Source organism: Tinamus guttatus, unplaced genomic scaffold, assembly GCF_059628265.1.
Source record: "Tinamus guttatus ecotype Peru unplaced genomic scaffold, ASM5962826v1 Tinamus_guttatus_pri_ptg000732l, whole genome shotgun sequence".
Lineage (NCBI taxonomy): Eukaryota > Metazoa > Chordata > Aves > Tinamiformes > Tinamidae > Tinamus > Tinamus guttatus.
The window spans coordinates 727,923-741,490 of NW_028289266.1; the positions used below are offsets into that span (position 1 = coordinate 727,923).

At 54.0% G+C, this 13,568-nt stretch overlaps 3 pseudogenes; all 3 read left to right on the forward strand.

Moving 5' to 3' along the window:
- The first annotated feature begins 1,509 nt into the window (after nucleotides 1–1,509).
- On the forward strand, nucleotides 1,510–2,106 carry LOC148591620 (olfactory receptor 6F1-like; annotated as a pseudogene).
- A 6,954-nt stretch (nucleotides 2,107–9,060) lies between these two features.
- LOC148591621 (feather keratin Cos1-2 pseudogene) lies at nucleotides 9,061–9,366 on the forward strand (annotated as a pseudogene).
- Nucleotides 9,367–13,168: 3,802 nt separating this feature from the next.
- LOC148591622 (feather keratin Cos2-3 pseudogene) lies at nucleotides 13,169–13,474 on the forward strand (annotated as a pseudogene).
- The last annotated feature ends 94 nt before the right edge of the window (nucleotides 13,475–13,568 follow it).

The window sequence follows — 13,568 nt, forward strand, 5'->3', positions numbered from 1 at the left end:
TGGTAAGTGAAGGCCATGAGATTTCAGGGCAAGAAGAAATGCTGAATGCACAGGGGAAAGGATCGACATATGCCATGAGGGAGTAGCACTGTTGAAAAAGGAAAGGGAGGTGGCAGGTAAGGAGGGAGGCTGAAAGACCCCCTTAAAAAGCAAGATCAAAAGACCCAGCGCTGTCCCCGCAGAGAAGCCCCCGGCCACACCCCCGGGCCCCCCCAGGCCGCGCACCCAGCAGCAGCGCGGCCAGCGCCGCCAGCCCCGCGCCCCGGCCCCGCCGCATCGCGCCGCGCCGCGCTGCCCCCCGCCAGCAGCGACTCTGCTGCGGCGCCGCCGCCTCCTCTCGGCCGCCGCCGCCAGCTCCGCCCCGGGGCTGCGCCCTGGCCCGGCGCCGGCCCCGCTCTCGCTCTCCTGCTGGGGGCCGGCGTCGTGATTGGCCGAGCCGATTTCCCTCAACCAGGACTGCCCACGAGGACTTGCACAGGATGACTGTATCACCACTGCTGATGGAATCTAGGAAGAAGGTGGTTCGGCAGCCCTCCCATTCTGGCGTGGTTTTCAAGACAGATCCACTGGCGTTGATCTAACCTTAGTCCCAGATCTAGTCAATGGTTTATATCTAAGAATGAGAACAAACTCCTCCACTCTAAAGAATCCCAAGGCTAAGTCCCAAAGGATATATGTGCAAAGCAATCACCTAAGAAGGGGAGGAGCCCTCAAACTCGCTGAGTTAGCTCTGGTTGTGTCCATGGAGAACACGACTCAGAGTCCCCATGGGCTTGTTTTCTACTGAAGTTGAATTTTCATGAGGTCAATATGATTTCCACCCCCCCTTCTCCGCCCCAGATATTTTCAGCATACAGCAGGTGTCCAAGCTTGAAGTTCCTGTGTACATTTTGCCTGTGCTGTGTCATGTTAATGTTAAAGTTTCCATGAGAAACAGGTCTCAATGCCTCACAGCTGATCATAGCTGCTTGCTAACACTAGTTATCTGTTTTCACTGATTTCCAGCAAAAGGGGGTGGAGTGCACCTACCACATGACACTATATTTTCCCTCCTCCTTTTTCCGCTACCCCCTCCAAAAATACCTACTTGCAGTCCTGGTAAAAATGCAGCAATCAAAAGTCACAAATGAGTGGGGCAAGATGCTTTCCTAGAAGATGAAGTAGATACTTCTGATCCCATCCTTCAAAGGCCAGACATCCCGTACATATTTCACCCATCCTGATCTCCACTTTTCCTATTTAATCTTCGTAAGTAGGCTGTAAGGATACTGTGGGAGAGAACATTGGAAGTTACTGGAAAGATCATGTGAGCAGAATGCCCTCTGATCTTGTGGAGTCCTGTGAACCAGTTGTTGAGCCATGTGCCCTGTGTGTATGGCTCACTTCATCACATAATGGGAGTGAAACCATCACATGATGGGAGTTATGCTGGGGACTAGCCAGACCATCTCCTTCAGAGTTTGCATCCTTCAGTTATTCTTTCTTCTCTCCCTAGGCTCCACTGAATGTTTTCTCTTGGCTGTCATGGCTTATGACCACTGTTTAGCCATATGTCACCCTTTGAGATACAACTCCCTCATGAACAACGTCTTCTCTGCTCCGCTGGCCCCTTGGCTCGTGGCTGGGAGTCTTTCTGGCCATCTCACTGCTGGCTTTTCTTACAGCCAGGCTGACATTCTGTGGACCAAAAGTCATCAATCATTTTCTTTGTGATATAGACTCCTGCCTTGCCCTCGCCTGCACGGACACGTGGCCTGTGGAGCTGGCCACCTTCCTCATTTCCATCCTTGTTGTAGTGGTCTCCTGTGCGGTTACCCTGGTCTCCTACATGTACATCATCTCGGCCATCCTGAAAATCCAAACAGCCCAGGGCCGCAAGAAAGCTTTTTCCACCTGCTCTGCCCATCTCATGGTCGTTACAATATGGTATGGCTCCACCATATTTCTGGATGTCAGACCATCAGCCCAGAACTCCTTGGATGTGAACAAACTTGTTAACACCTTTAACACCATTGTAACTCCCTTGTTGAACCCCTTCATCTACACACTCAGAAACAGGGAAGTGGCACAAGCTCTGCAGAAGGCTTTCCAGAAGAAGTGAAGGAGCTTCTCAAAAGGCCTTGATGTGAACAACAGATTCATTCCCCTCTGCCTCCTGCCCCAACAAGTTCCTCCCTCGCTGTACGTGTACCTGGGCACCACAAGGTGGCAAGAAACCCGCAGATCCAGCACGAGTTCAGCTCAAACACCTTCTATCCTTTCAGATGGTCAGGGTGAAGCCTGAGGTGGAGCGTGATTCCAATGAGCCCACTACCCTCTGTTCACTAGGCATAAATCTAGAGGGCTTCATAGTGCTCCAAAGGTCATCCCTGAGAAGGACCATGAATCCCATCCAAACCCCACTCCCTCACAGAGCCAGGGGAATGGTCCTCTGGTGATTCAAGTTCCTAAACACTTAACTTTGCCAGGGATTCATGCAAATTCTCTACAAATTTCCAATACACAGATCCTTGCCTTAGCGAACAGGACATATATTCTCCCTTTTAACCTGTTATTATCTGGGTGTAACTATGCCCCCTTCTTGTGGCTCTTCCATTTGATCATCCTAAGACACAGGTGTTTGAGCATGGCTGCTATGTCTAGCAGTAGCTCTTATTCCTGGCATAAGACTATCAACAAAGTTTACATTTTCATTTCCAGCCCACCTCCATTTTCTCAGTGTATTTATTATTTTTCATTAAACATCGTCCAAACCCCATGCTTGGTGCTGGGTGAGTCAGGGTATTTCCACCTACACCTACAGTTCCACACTCGTTTTAAGCAGACTGTCTTTGCATGCATTTTTGGTTTTGTTGTGGAATCACTTAGAGGTATCTTGCAGTCATCAGAAAGCAGATTGCTTTCACTAAGTGGTAGAGGTCTGAAATGGCGGCTGGGTAGCAGGTCTGCCTTTACACTCAGTGGAAGAAGATTAGTACTTCCAAAAAGGCACTTTCTTTTACTTTTCCTAGGCCTTGAGTTTCAAATAAAGATGAATCATGTTCCTAAAGTCCCTCTTTCTGTACATTAACAATGAAGGGAGTCCATGTGACCCTCAGTACCACAGAATGGTTGAGACTGGAAGGCGCCTCTGAAGATCATCTAGTTGAACCTTCTGTCAAGCAGGGCCACAGTTCTCACTAGAACAGGCTGCCCAGATTGTCATTTAGATGTCTGTGGAATATCTCCAAGGATGAAGACTCCTTGTCTCTGGAAAGCCTGTTCCAGACTTCCATCACCAACAATGAAACCCCCTCCAAAAACTCCCTTCAGACATTTAAATGCACTGCTAAGGTCCTCCCTCAGTCTTCTCCAGGCTAAATAATCCCAGTTCTCTCAGGCTTTCCTCAAGGAGAGATACTCAGGCCCTTGAGCATCTTAGTGGCCCTTTGTTGGTCTCACGCCAGGAGCTCTCTCTCTCTCTCTTGCCCTGTGGAGCCCAGAACTGGACATTGTACTGCAGATGTGGTCTCATGAGGGCTGAGGGGAAGGATCCCTTGCCTCCACCTGCTGACAACACTCTGTCTAGTGCACCGCAAGACACCAGTGGCTTTTTTTTTTCCTTTTTTTTTTTTTTTTGGTGGTGCACTAGGACATACACATCCTTCTCTGCAAAGTTGCTTTCCAACAGTTACCTCCCAGTCCACACTGATATGTATAAGGATACATATACTATAGGCATTATATGCAAGAGAGAATGCCATCCAAAGCAAGAATAAACCCCATCCTCACACCATCCCACACACAGTGCTCCACATGCAAGTTGATTGTCACTGGGACAGGCAAATTCATCAGGAAACCTTGGACCCTGTCCAGTATTCCCTGTCAGCTGTCAGCCAAAGAGACTCCCCTGCTTCCTGAGTCACAGTCCTGGCTCCTGCTCAAGCAGTGCCACCATCCCTGAGGGCCTTCGGGAACACCCAGCTTGGGAAAGTGCTTCCTGTTGCTGCTGTGGCCAGATGTTCTGTACAGACAATGAACAAGTTATCTGGAAAGGGACTGCAAAACTTGGATGTGACCCAGAGTGATTCCTTCAAGTCTGGTGCTCTGCTGAGAGATCCAGTCACAGAATGGCAGACAGACTGAGGTTGGAAGGGCCCGCTGTAGATCATGTAATGCAGATCAGAAGACTCCATACGCTCTCTGTTCAGCTCATGACAACTGTCATCCCAGCCTGGGTGTAGAGGCAGAGGCTTCTTCAACTTCTCCTTCCTATGAGGCCAAGGACACCAGCCCCTTTCAGATAGAGGTTTGTGGCACGCTGATTCCTGGGTGCAAAGGGTAAATGTTGCTGTTAAGGGAGAACTGAAGGGTCTGCTCCTTGCAGTCCAGCCTTCCCAGTGACATCTCCACCCTCCTCCCCACCTCAGCTTTTTGCACAGCCAAGGAAGCTTCCTGCACCAGGGTGTCTTGCACAGCACAGAGGTACAAGGCAGTGTCAGAGACCTGGACTTCCTCCAGTCGCAGCACACTCAATTTCCCTGTGGTATTCAGCAATGTGGTGAATCGGCCGCTCTCCTTAAGACCAGCTGTTGCCTGATACAAGATCAGCTGTGGAGCTTGACCTATCGTCTGCTGGTACCAGGACAAGCCACCAAAGTTAGAAATCTGATAGCTGCAGGTGGTCTGGAAAGTGCCTCTCTCCTCCACTGTGACTAGACCGTCTTTCTGAGTCACAGTGGTCTGGCCCATGGCATCTGTAAGAAAGTCAGGAGTCAGGGATTGAGAGGGGAAAGGCTTGAGGATGCAATGCCCTTTGGAGGACGACCCCTTCTCCCCTCCTGTGCAGCAATGCAGTGAGTACAGTTTTGGGCAGGAACTTGGTCTTCTTGCTTCAGCGCAAGGAAAATCCCTTCCCCGTCACCGACAGGATGCTCCCGTGAGAGATCTCTGCTGTGGCCCTGCTCCTCAGGCTCCTGCTGCACAGGGGTCCGGGCCTGTCCCTGCTGACATGCAGAAAAGGTTTGGATGGGCAGGATATGCTGCATTGCATGTGCCAGCCAGCACAGAGACTGGGACACCACAGTAACCTCAGTGGGATAAGAGCTTGCCAGGGACTCCATCAACAAGTCCTGTAGCTGGGTTGCAAGGTAGGAAGGTGGGAATGCAGAGAGCAGAGAGCTGCTGCAGTGACACCTGTGTGAAACACAGGGGCTTGGATGCATCAGAAGAGAGAGGCAGAGAGAGGGATGTCTGCAAAAAGGAAAGCTGGAGAAGGGGGTCTGAGGTGATCAGAGGATGGGGTGTTTCTTTGCTCTCTCATATTTTCTTGACTATTGCTGACAGCATCTCCCGAACACAGGTGCAAAACACCCATGAGATCTGATCCTTCCCAACAGAGCAGAGCCCTTCAGACAGCTGGTGAGGAGGACAGTGTTTCCTGAGGAAAAAGAGGGACTACACTAAGAGTAAATAAAGACTCCTTACCTAGGCATGTCCCCAGAAGGGCAGCGAGGACGAGGTGTCTGAGATACATGCTGAGACGGAGCCTGCTGTTTGTGTGAGAGACAGTCAGAAAAGCACCTCCCAGCTGCAAGAGGGCTGAGCTGACGGAAAGGATCCTGTGAGGGGAACACAGAAGGGAAGGGAAAAAAACAGGGTTGTTCTTAGCACGCCTGAAATGTGCTGTCTGCAGTTCTCCCTCTTCTAGCAGGGACCCGTGTTGCTCCCCAGGCAGCAGCCCACTCCATGTCTTCATGATGGCATGAAGGAAGCTGCAGGTTCCCCAAGGTAGGAGGTGAGGGTTGCAGGGCTGTTGCCTCCGTGGAGCCCTCAGCTCCCCACCTAGAAAAGTGTGTTCTCCTGCACACCACTGCTTGGTCTTTTGGGGAGTTCAGGGGGCTCCCCCACTGGGTTTTCCTCCCCTTCCCCTGAGATGCTGCTATTCCTCCTAGGAGCAGCTGTCACTGTGATTTCTACCACTCTAGCCTCTCTTTCCTCTGCTGCCTGGGAACAGCTCTTCCTGGAACGGCCAGAGCTAGTTGGGACCCTGCACTTGTGGGAAGGGTGAGTTTTGGGAGATGAGCGAGGGCAAGTGCAGAGCTGTAGTGGGATTGCCTGGAAGGAGCTGGGCAGACAAATGCAGGCCAGCAAGAGAAGCTGTCAGTGTGGCCTTGTGTTTGTACGGATAGTGAGTGCATGAAATTGCTTAGTGTGTAGCGTACAGCAGATCTGAGTGCTAGAGCTGAGATTTCTGTTGCAAGGATGTCTAGATGGGTGATAGCCAAGTGTCTCAATCACCTCCACCATCCTTGGAGTGTTCGAACCTCCTCTGCCCCAGGCTCCAAATCAGCTGACTAAGGGCTGAACACTGAAGGCCACAGCCAGAATTTTGACAGGAGCTTAATAGAAAGTTCAGGCCAGCTGTGGTCAATCAAAAGGCCCCCAAGGAGGCTTTCAACAGCAACCATCCAAACCACCTCCCAGCAAGGGAAAAGTGTCCCTGGTATCTGCTGGCATCTAGTACCCAACCAAACACTGGGGCCAGCACCCAACTCTACACAGGATGAAGAAAGAATCCTTGCACGTATGTGGTCACCCAGCTTGGCCCTGCAGACTGTTGGGAGGTAGAGAACATCAGGCACCAGCCGAGGGGCCTGCACCCAGGTGTACAGCTCAATAACCCACAGGGGCTTCTTGCTTTTTTCTCCAGTGTAGAGAAGCCTCCTCAGGGGAAATTCCTCCAGGACACCTAGACACTGTCCACTTCACCCTCCACATCGCCCCCTCCCCGCTTGTCACAGAATCACTGACAGTCCCAGACTGTCCCAGCAGGAGACAACAGTGGAAGCTGAAGGAGGCAGTGAGGAAAATGTGGGCAAGGGATCAGAAGCCGAGGGGAGATGAAGCGAGGGTTGGAAGGCCCAGTAGGAGCAGCAGAGAAGCGGTTGGAGCGGAAGGGCTGGGTCTGTGCTCAGTGGGGCTAGCACCGTCTGGGACCCTGGCCCCACTGCTCCAGCGGCTCCAGCCCCTCTGCAGGGAGCAGGACTGGCCTCTGGGTGCCCGCGGCTGCAGCTGCCTCCTCTGCTGCCGCCCCCAGCCTGCGCCCACCACCCCCGCCACAACGCGCTGCCCTGCTCGGGTCGGGCAGCCCCTGGCGCTGCCGCTGTGCCCAGAGCAGAGCGCTGCCCGGGCACACACTGCCCCTGCTGCAGCCCCTGCCACAAAGAGGGTCTTTTCCTGGTGCTACTTGGGGACTAGCAGCAAGTCCTGGGGAGTGAACTGGACGTCCCTGGCCTCCCACTGCAACTGCTGCTGGGCACTTGCATTTCAGGCAGTGCCAGGAAGACGCTGGTGGCTGAACACCAAAGGAGACAGCAGCTCTTTGGTTCTTCCTGCACAACCCAGCAGGGCTCTTCTTTCTCTCACAGGCAGCAGCATCAAAACACATGGCCCTGCACTGCATAGCTCAGTCTTGGAAAGTCAGTGCCAGGTCGATGAGGTACAGGGGTGCCCTTGGCATTGGCCAGGCATGAGGGGCCTGCATCCCATGCCAGATGCCATCAACACTGGCCTGAAGGCAGAGACACCGGGGGATGGCCAGCATGAGGAGGGCAGGATTTCTCAGTGCTACTCCCTCCTGTACCTAAAGGCAACGTGACCCCTGGGACCTCCTTGTACAGGACACAGGAGATGTGTTCTGCCTGAAGAAGCACAGTCTGATGTCTACCAGGCTCTGCAACCTTTGTACACTAAACAAGGGAGAGTAGCCCTGCTAGGAACATCATGAACATCCCCTTGTAGTGAGGGCTACACGAGGAGAGGCAGACATGCCCCTGCTCATGCACACCTGCGAGGAATCATGCACAACCTGTGCACCCAGATGCACTCACACAAATGCTGCGGGCACACAAGGGCACATGAGAAAAAGAACTTGCCCGTAAGGACAAGTCTCTGTGAACTCACCAGGGAAAATTCTGGCAGCCACATGACACAGACAAGGGTTCAGCAGCAAAGGCGAAGGACTCCTCCGGAAACCTGCTTCGTGCATGGGATGGTGCCCAGCGGGGTGTCCTGTCAAGAACTGCTGGAATCGGGCCCCTTCCGGCCAACAGGGCCACGAGAAAACTCACACGAATGACTCAGGCGAACATCCCCTGCCCGCATGCCTCAGCTGACTCTTCCAAGGACACTAACCTGTTCCTGCCTGGAAGTCCTCAGGCCTTTCATCCGAGCATTCAGAACAATCTTCATAGCAGCACGGACATGGCTTAAAGCAGGAAATGAAAAAACAGCAATGTAGGAAACAAAAACACAGTCAATATCATTAAGTGGGATGTTTTGCATTGGAGAGGAGCTTGTCAGAAAATTGTCACCTCTGTCAAGCAGGCCTGTGACCTGAGGGCAGTGCAGGACCAGTATAAAAGGCAGCCCCAGTGCTGGCTCTCTCATCCACTTCTCTCCATCCTTCTTTGCGGGAACCAGGTGAGTCTGAAGGCCTTTTCTCTCCTTCCTCCTCCTTGGAGACAAGGTCTGCCTTTGGTGGTGGTCTCAGCTGATCCTGTCTCTGTAACCTTGTGAGGCTTGGAGCTCCTCTTTCTGAGGGGGGGAAGAGAAGGGAAGGGAAGGGAAGGCAACAGAAGGGAAGGGAAGGTCTTGCTGAGAGAGAAGTTGGCCTTTGTCGGCAGAGGTTTGTGGGGTAGAGGTCTGTCTTTGGTAGCAGTCTCAGCTGATCCTGTCTCTGTAACCTTGTGAGGCTTGGAGCGCCTCTTTGTGGGAGAGGGAAGGGAAGGGAAGGCAAGGGAAGGTCTTTCTAGGAGAGATGTTGGCATTTGTGGGCAGTCACTTGTGGGGTATGGGGTAGTCAGCAGCCTTCCTGGGCCTGCTGGTTCTTGGCAAGCCCTTGGCAGGGCAAGGTAAAGGAGCCATGTGCCTGTGCCCTGCACACACTTGAGGTCCCAGCCCAGCAGACCTCATGGCAGAGCAGAGCTCCTTGTGGCACAATCCCAGGCCGTGCCTCATGCATTCAGCTGCTCTGCCTCCTCCCTGGCGTCTCTCAAAGGTGCCTCCAGCTCCTCAGTCATGTCCTGCTGCGACCCATGCGTGCCATGCCGGCCCTGCGGGCCCACCCCGCTGGCCAACAGCTGCAACGAGCCCTGTGTCAGGCAGTGCCAAGCCTCCACCATTGTCATCCAGCCCTCTCCTGTGGTGGTGACCCTGCCCGGACCCATCCTCAGCTCCTTCCCGCAGAACACCGTCGTGGGATCCTCCACCTCCGCTGCCGTTGGCCGCATCCTCAGCTGTGAGGGAGTCCCCATCGACTCCGACTGCTGTGACCTCTCCAGGTTTTCCACGCGCTATTGTAGCAGAAGGTGTCCCCAGTGCTAAAGCCACTGATGATTGGTGACATCAGAAAAGGACCACCAGGAATCCAGAAGCTGATGCCACTTTAAAGATCTAGATGTAGCCCATTGATTTCCTAGAGACTAAGGATCCAAGGCTACCCTCACAATAGGAGATCAGGAAAGGGGTTCGCCTGGGCTCCCTGAAAACATAGCCCATGTCTAACTTGCCTGTCTTCCACTCTCTCCTCTTTCTCTGTTGTCTTCTGCTCCACTGGCCATGACAGCCCTCCAGTCAGCCAAAGGGGCTCCTGCTGCGCCCTCTCCTTCTCTGCGGACAGCAGACACGTGTCCCAAGAAAACTCTGCCGTGGTCAAGGGAAGCACATTCTTGGCTGCTCCTGCTGCTCCCTATCCTGCTTACCTCATCTTGGAGTAACCACCTTTCCTTCTTTAGACTCAGTAAATTTCTATTGCATGCATGCATGCATTGCATTGCATTTCTATTGCATGTCCATATGGTGTTTCCTCTGAGGACGGTATCTCAAGGAGCAAAGGGAGAAGGCATGGCTGTTGGGGGAGGTGTGGGCAGTGAGGGAGAGCTGTTCAGGAGGGCCACTCTGGCTTTGGCTGATGCTCTTGGGCATCGGCTACACCAAAAGCCCCGGCAACCAGAGGCCTTCACCAGATGCATTAGGATGAGAACTCCAGAGAAGCTGGAGACCACAGTGAGAGGCGAGGCACAAGTGGAGGTGTCTTCTGGAAATGGAAACATGCAGCAATGTGGAGACCTGTCAAAACCTAGGATGAGAAGCAGAGTACTGGGAAGGATGGGAACAGACTCCAGGAAGGCAGGGATCCCCACGAGGCTTGTACCAAAGCAGTGTTCAGGAGAAGATCAGAACCACAACTGAAATGTGCAATGGTCAACAATATTCTCCTTGCAGAAAGAGATTTGCAGCAGCAGAGCCACCTGGGTGAAGGTCACTACAAAACCCAGTGCCCACACACACAGTTGTGTGGTTGAGTTTGGAAGAGATCTCTAGAGATCATCTACTCCAACACTCCTGCTCAAGCAGGGACACCTAGATCACGTGGCAGAGGGTCGCACACTACGCTTGGCAGAGGTTCATGCTGGAAAACTCAGAGCATGTGGCTTCAGCATTTCCAAATGAAAGCTTTCATTTGGGAAATGTCAACCATTTGGTCAAGGCCTGTTTCAAAGAAAAGATCTTTCAATGCAAAACAAATGGATGCTTCTCTGAGGAGAGTGAGGGCAAGGGCAGATCTGTAGCGGGAGTGCCTAAAAGGAGCTGGGGAGGTAAATACAGGTCAGCTAGAGAAGCTGTCAGTGTGGACTTGTGTTTGCAGGGACAGTGACTAAATGGAGCTGCTTAGTATGTAGTGGAAAGAAGAGCTGAGTGGTAGAGCTGAGATTTCCGTGGCAAGGATGTCTCGAGACAGCCCAGGGTCTGAAGCACATCCATCATCCTTGCAGTGTTTGGACCAAAGGGGCAATTACTGCTCTGTCCAAGGCTCCCTGGCAGCTGACCAAAGCCTGAACACTCAAGCCTGGTCCCAGCCTTCAGCTAGAAGCTGGACTTGCAGTTCAGGAAACAGAGGTAACAGAAAAGTACATGAAGGCGGCTGCTGGGAACCTCTGTCTTTTTGTCCCACCTAGAAATAGCAACCAGGAAACCATCTCCCTGCAAGGCAGAAGTGTCCTTGGTGTCTCCTAACACCTAGCACCCAACCACACTCAGGGGCTTGCACCCAAGTCTGTAAACTTGGCAGCAGTTCCCCACAACATAGTTACAAAGGGCAGCTGGGGTGGGATAGGGCTCAACTTCCTTGCTGCTTCTGAAGCACATGACATGAGACCTGCTGGGAGCACAGGGAGCTCCCTCCTCTTCCTCTCCCTGAGGAGAAGAGCACCTGGAGGCTTTGCTGTTTGCTCCACACAACCCTGCGGGAACGGTCGGTCGTGGCTGGAGGCAGCGTTTGGGTCTAGGGGAGGCAGGCAGCGAAATGCGGGAGAGTGAGGAGGAGCTGTGGGGGGATGGAGAATGGGACAGAGCACTAGTTAGGAGTGGGAGAGACCCAGAGAGAGCAGGGAGGGCTCGGTCCTCGCTTTGCTGCCACCTCAGGTGCCAACCGCCCCAGCTACAATGCGCCACCCCTCAGGCATTACCCGGTGAACCCTGCCCACACTGCCCGCCCACACTCAGCGCTCCGACCCTTCATGCACGGCAGCAGCACCACCTCCCCTCACTGTGTCTCTCATGGCACAGTAATACACGGCGGCGTCCTGCCAGCGGGGCTGGGAGAGACGCAGGGCGCTGGAGCGGCGGTCTGCAGCGATGAGCAGGGTCCCTGGTGGATCTGGCACCGCTTTCTCCCCTGGTCTGGCACCTGTTGCTATCAGCTGCGGTGGCTGGAGCGGGCGCTGCTGGTACCACTGAATATAGTCTGCAGCAAGGCCCGGGTGTGAGCAGGTGATGTTGATGCTGGTGCTCTCACTGGCCTCTGCCAATGGTTCCTGCTGCACCTGGGCTCTTCCCACAGCCACTGCCAAGAAGAGAAAGGATATAAACGGCTGAAAATTGCTTTGCTGCTTGCTCCGATAGCTTCTTCTCAGGGCAAATCCTGATTTAACAGTGGAGCACTGGTGAAGCAGAGGAACCAGAAACGGCATGGGAGATAGGGGACTGCGAAGGAAAAGTTCTTTGGTTCTTTGCAAGGAACTATATTAGAGCGAATGGATAAAGAGAAGAAAGGAAATGAATGAGAGATGCAAGGAAAGGAGATGGAGATGAATACTGAGGATGAAAAGTAGCAGTGATATAAATGGCTTGTGGAAGGGACTGGGCTTGACGAGCTGGTGTGCAGGAGAAAGGAGGTCAGAAAAGCAGCTGCAGGAGCAGGGCCCCCCCACGTCCTCCCTTCCCTCCATTAACGCTCCGTGTCCCGTTTGGGCGCACCCAGCAGCAGCGCGGCCAGCGCCGCCAGCCCCGCGCCCCGGCCCCGCCGCATCGCGCCGCGCCGCGCTGCCCCCCGCCAGCAGCGACTCTGCTGCGGCGCCGCCGCCTCCTCTCGGCCGCCGCCGCCAGCTCCGCCCCGGGGCTGCGCCCTGGCCCGGCGCCGGCCCCGCTCTCGCTCTCGCTCTTGCTCTGCTGCTCGGGGTCGGCCCCGGCCGGGCCACGTCTCACACTGGGATCTGCACCGTCAGGCTGAGAGCAGGCCAGGGGAGAGGCCCTTCAGGCAGCGCTGTCACACACTGCCACTAGCGCGGGTGGCTTCAAAGAAGAGCAGGGACTGGGGGATCACTCCAAAAAACACCAAAAGAGTTGGAAAGATCAAGTCAGCAAGAATTGCTGAGGGTTTGAATATAAAGCAGAGATCCTGCCCTGCCTCGCATCATGTGGCCATGCCACAACACTGGGAATCTAGTGACAAGCACACAGTGATCAACGGATCTCTTCATATGACCCAGCACTTCCCTGGGAATCAATGGAAACCTCTGTGTGTTGCACGTGTCCTCACCTGGAGGGAGAGAGGGAGGAAGTGCTGGAGATTCACGTGCTGAGAAGGTTGCTGTCGTGGTGTTATCCTGGAGTGGCCACTTTTTGCTGCCAGGAGGGAGAGGTTCTCATTAGACCCAGGCTGCAGATCCTATCCTGAAACCTGCCAGCATGGCTGAGCTTATTTTCCCGCAAAGCTGTGTGTGGCCCTGCTGCTTCCAGGCAGGGAGGCTTGTCCTCTGCCAGGATAAACAGGCCCAGAGCAGAGCAAGATCCAGGTTGGGTCTAGACCTGTCCTGTCTCCCATCTGCACTTCCAGAGCCGACCCATGTCCTGCTACGAACCGTGCGTGCCATGCCGGCCCTGCGGGCCCACCCCGCTGGCCAACAGCTGCAACGAGCCCTGTGTCAGGCAGTGCCAGGCCTCCACTGTCATCATTGAGCCCTCTTCTGTGCTGGTAACCCTGCCCGGACCCATCCTTAGCTCCTTCCCACAGAACACCGTCGTGGGATCCTCCACCTCTGCTGCCGTTGGCCACATCCTCAGCTGTGAGGGAGTCCCCATCAACTCCAACTGCTGCGACCTCTCCAGGTTTTCCAGCCACTACTGCGGCAGAAGGTGTCCCCCCTGCTAAAGCCACTGATGTTGGCATTAGAGAAGGACCACCAGGAATCCACATGTTGATGACAGTCTGAGGACTAGTTTGCAGGCTATTAATTTCCTAGAGG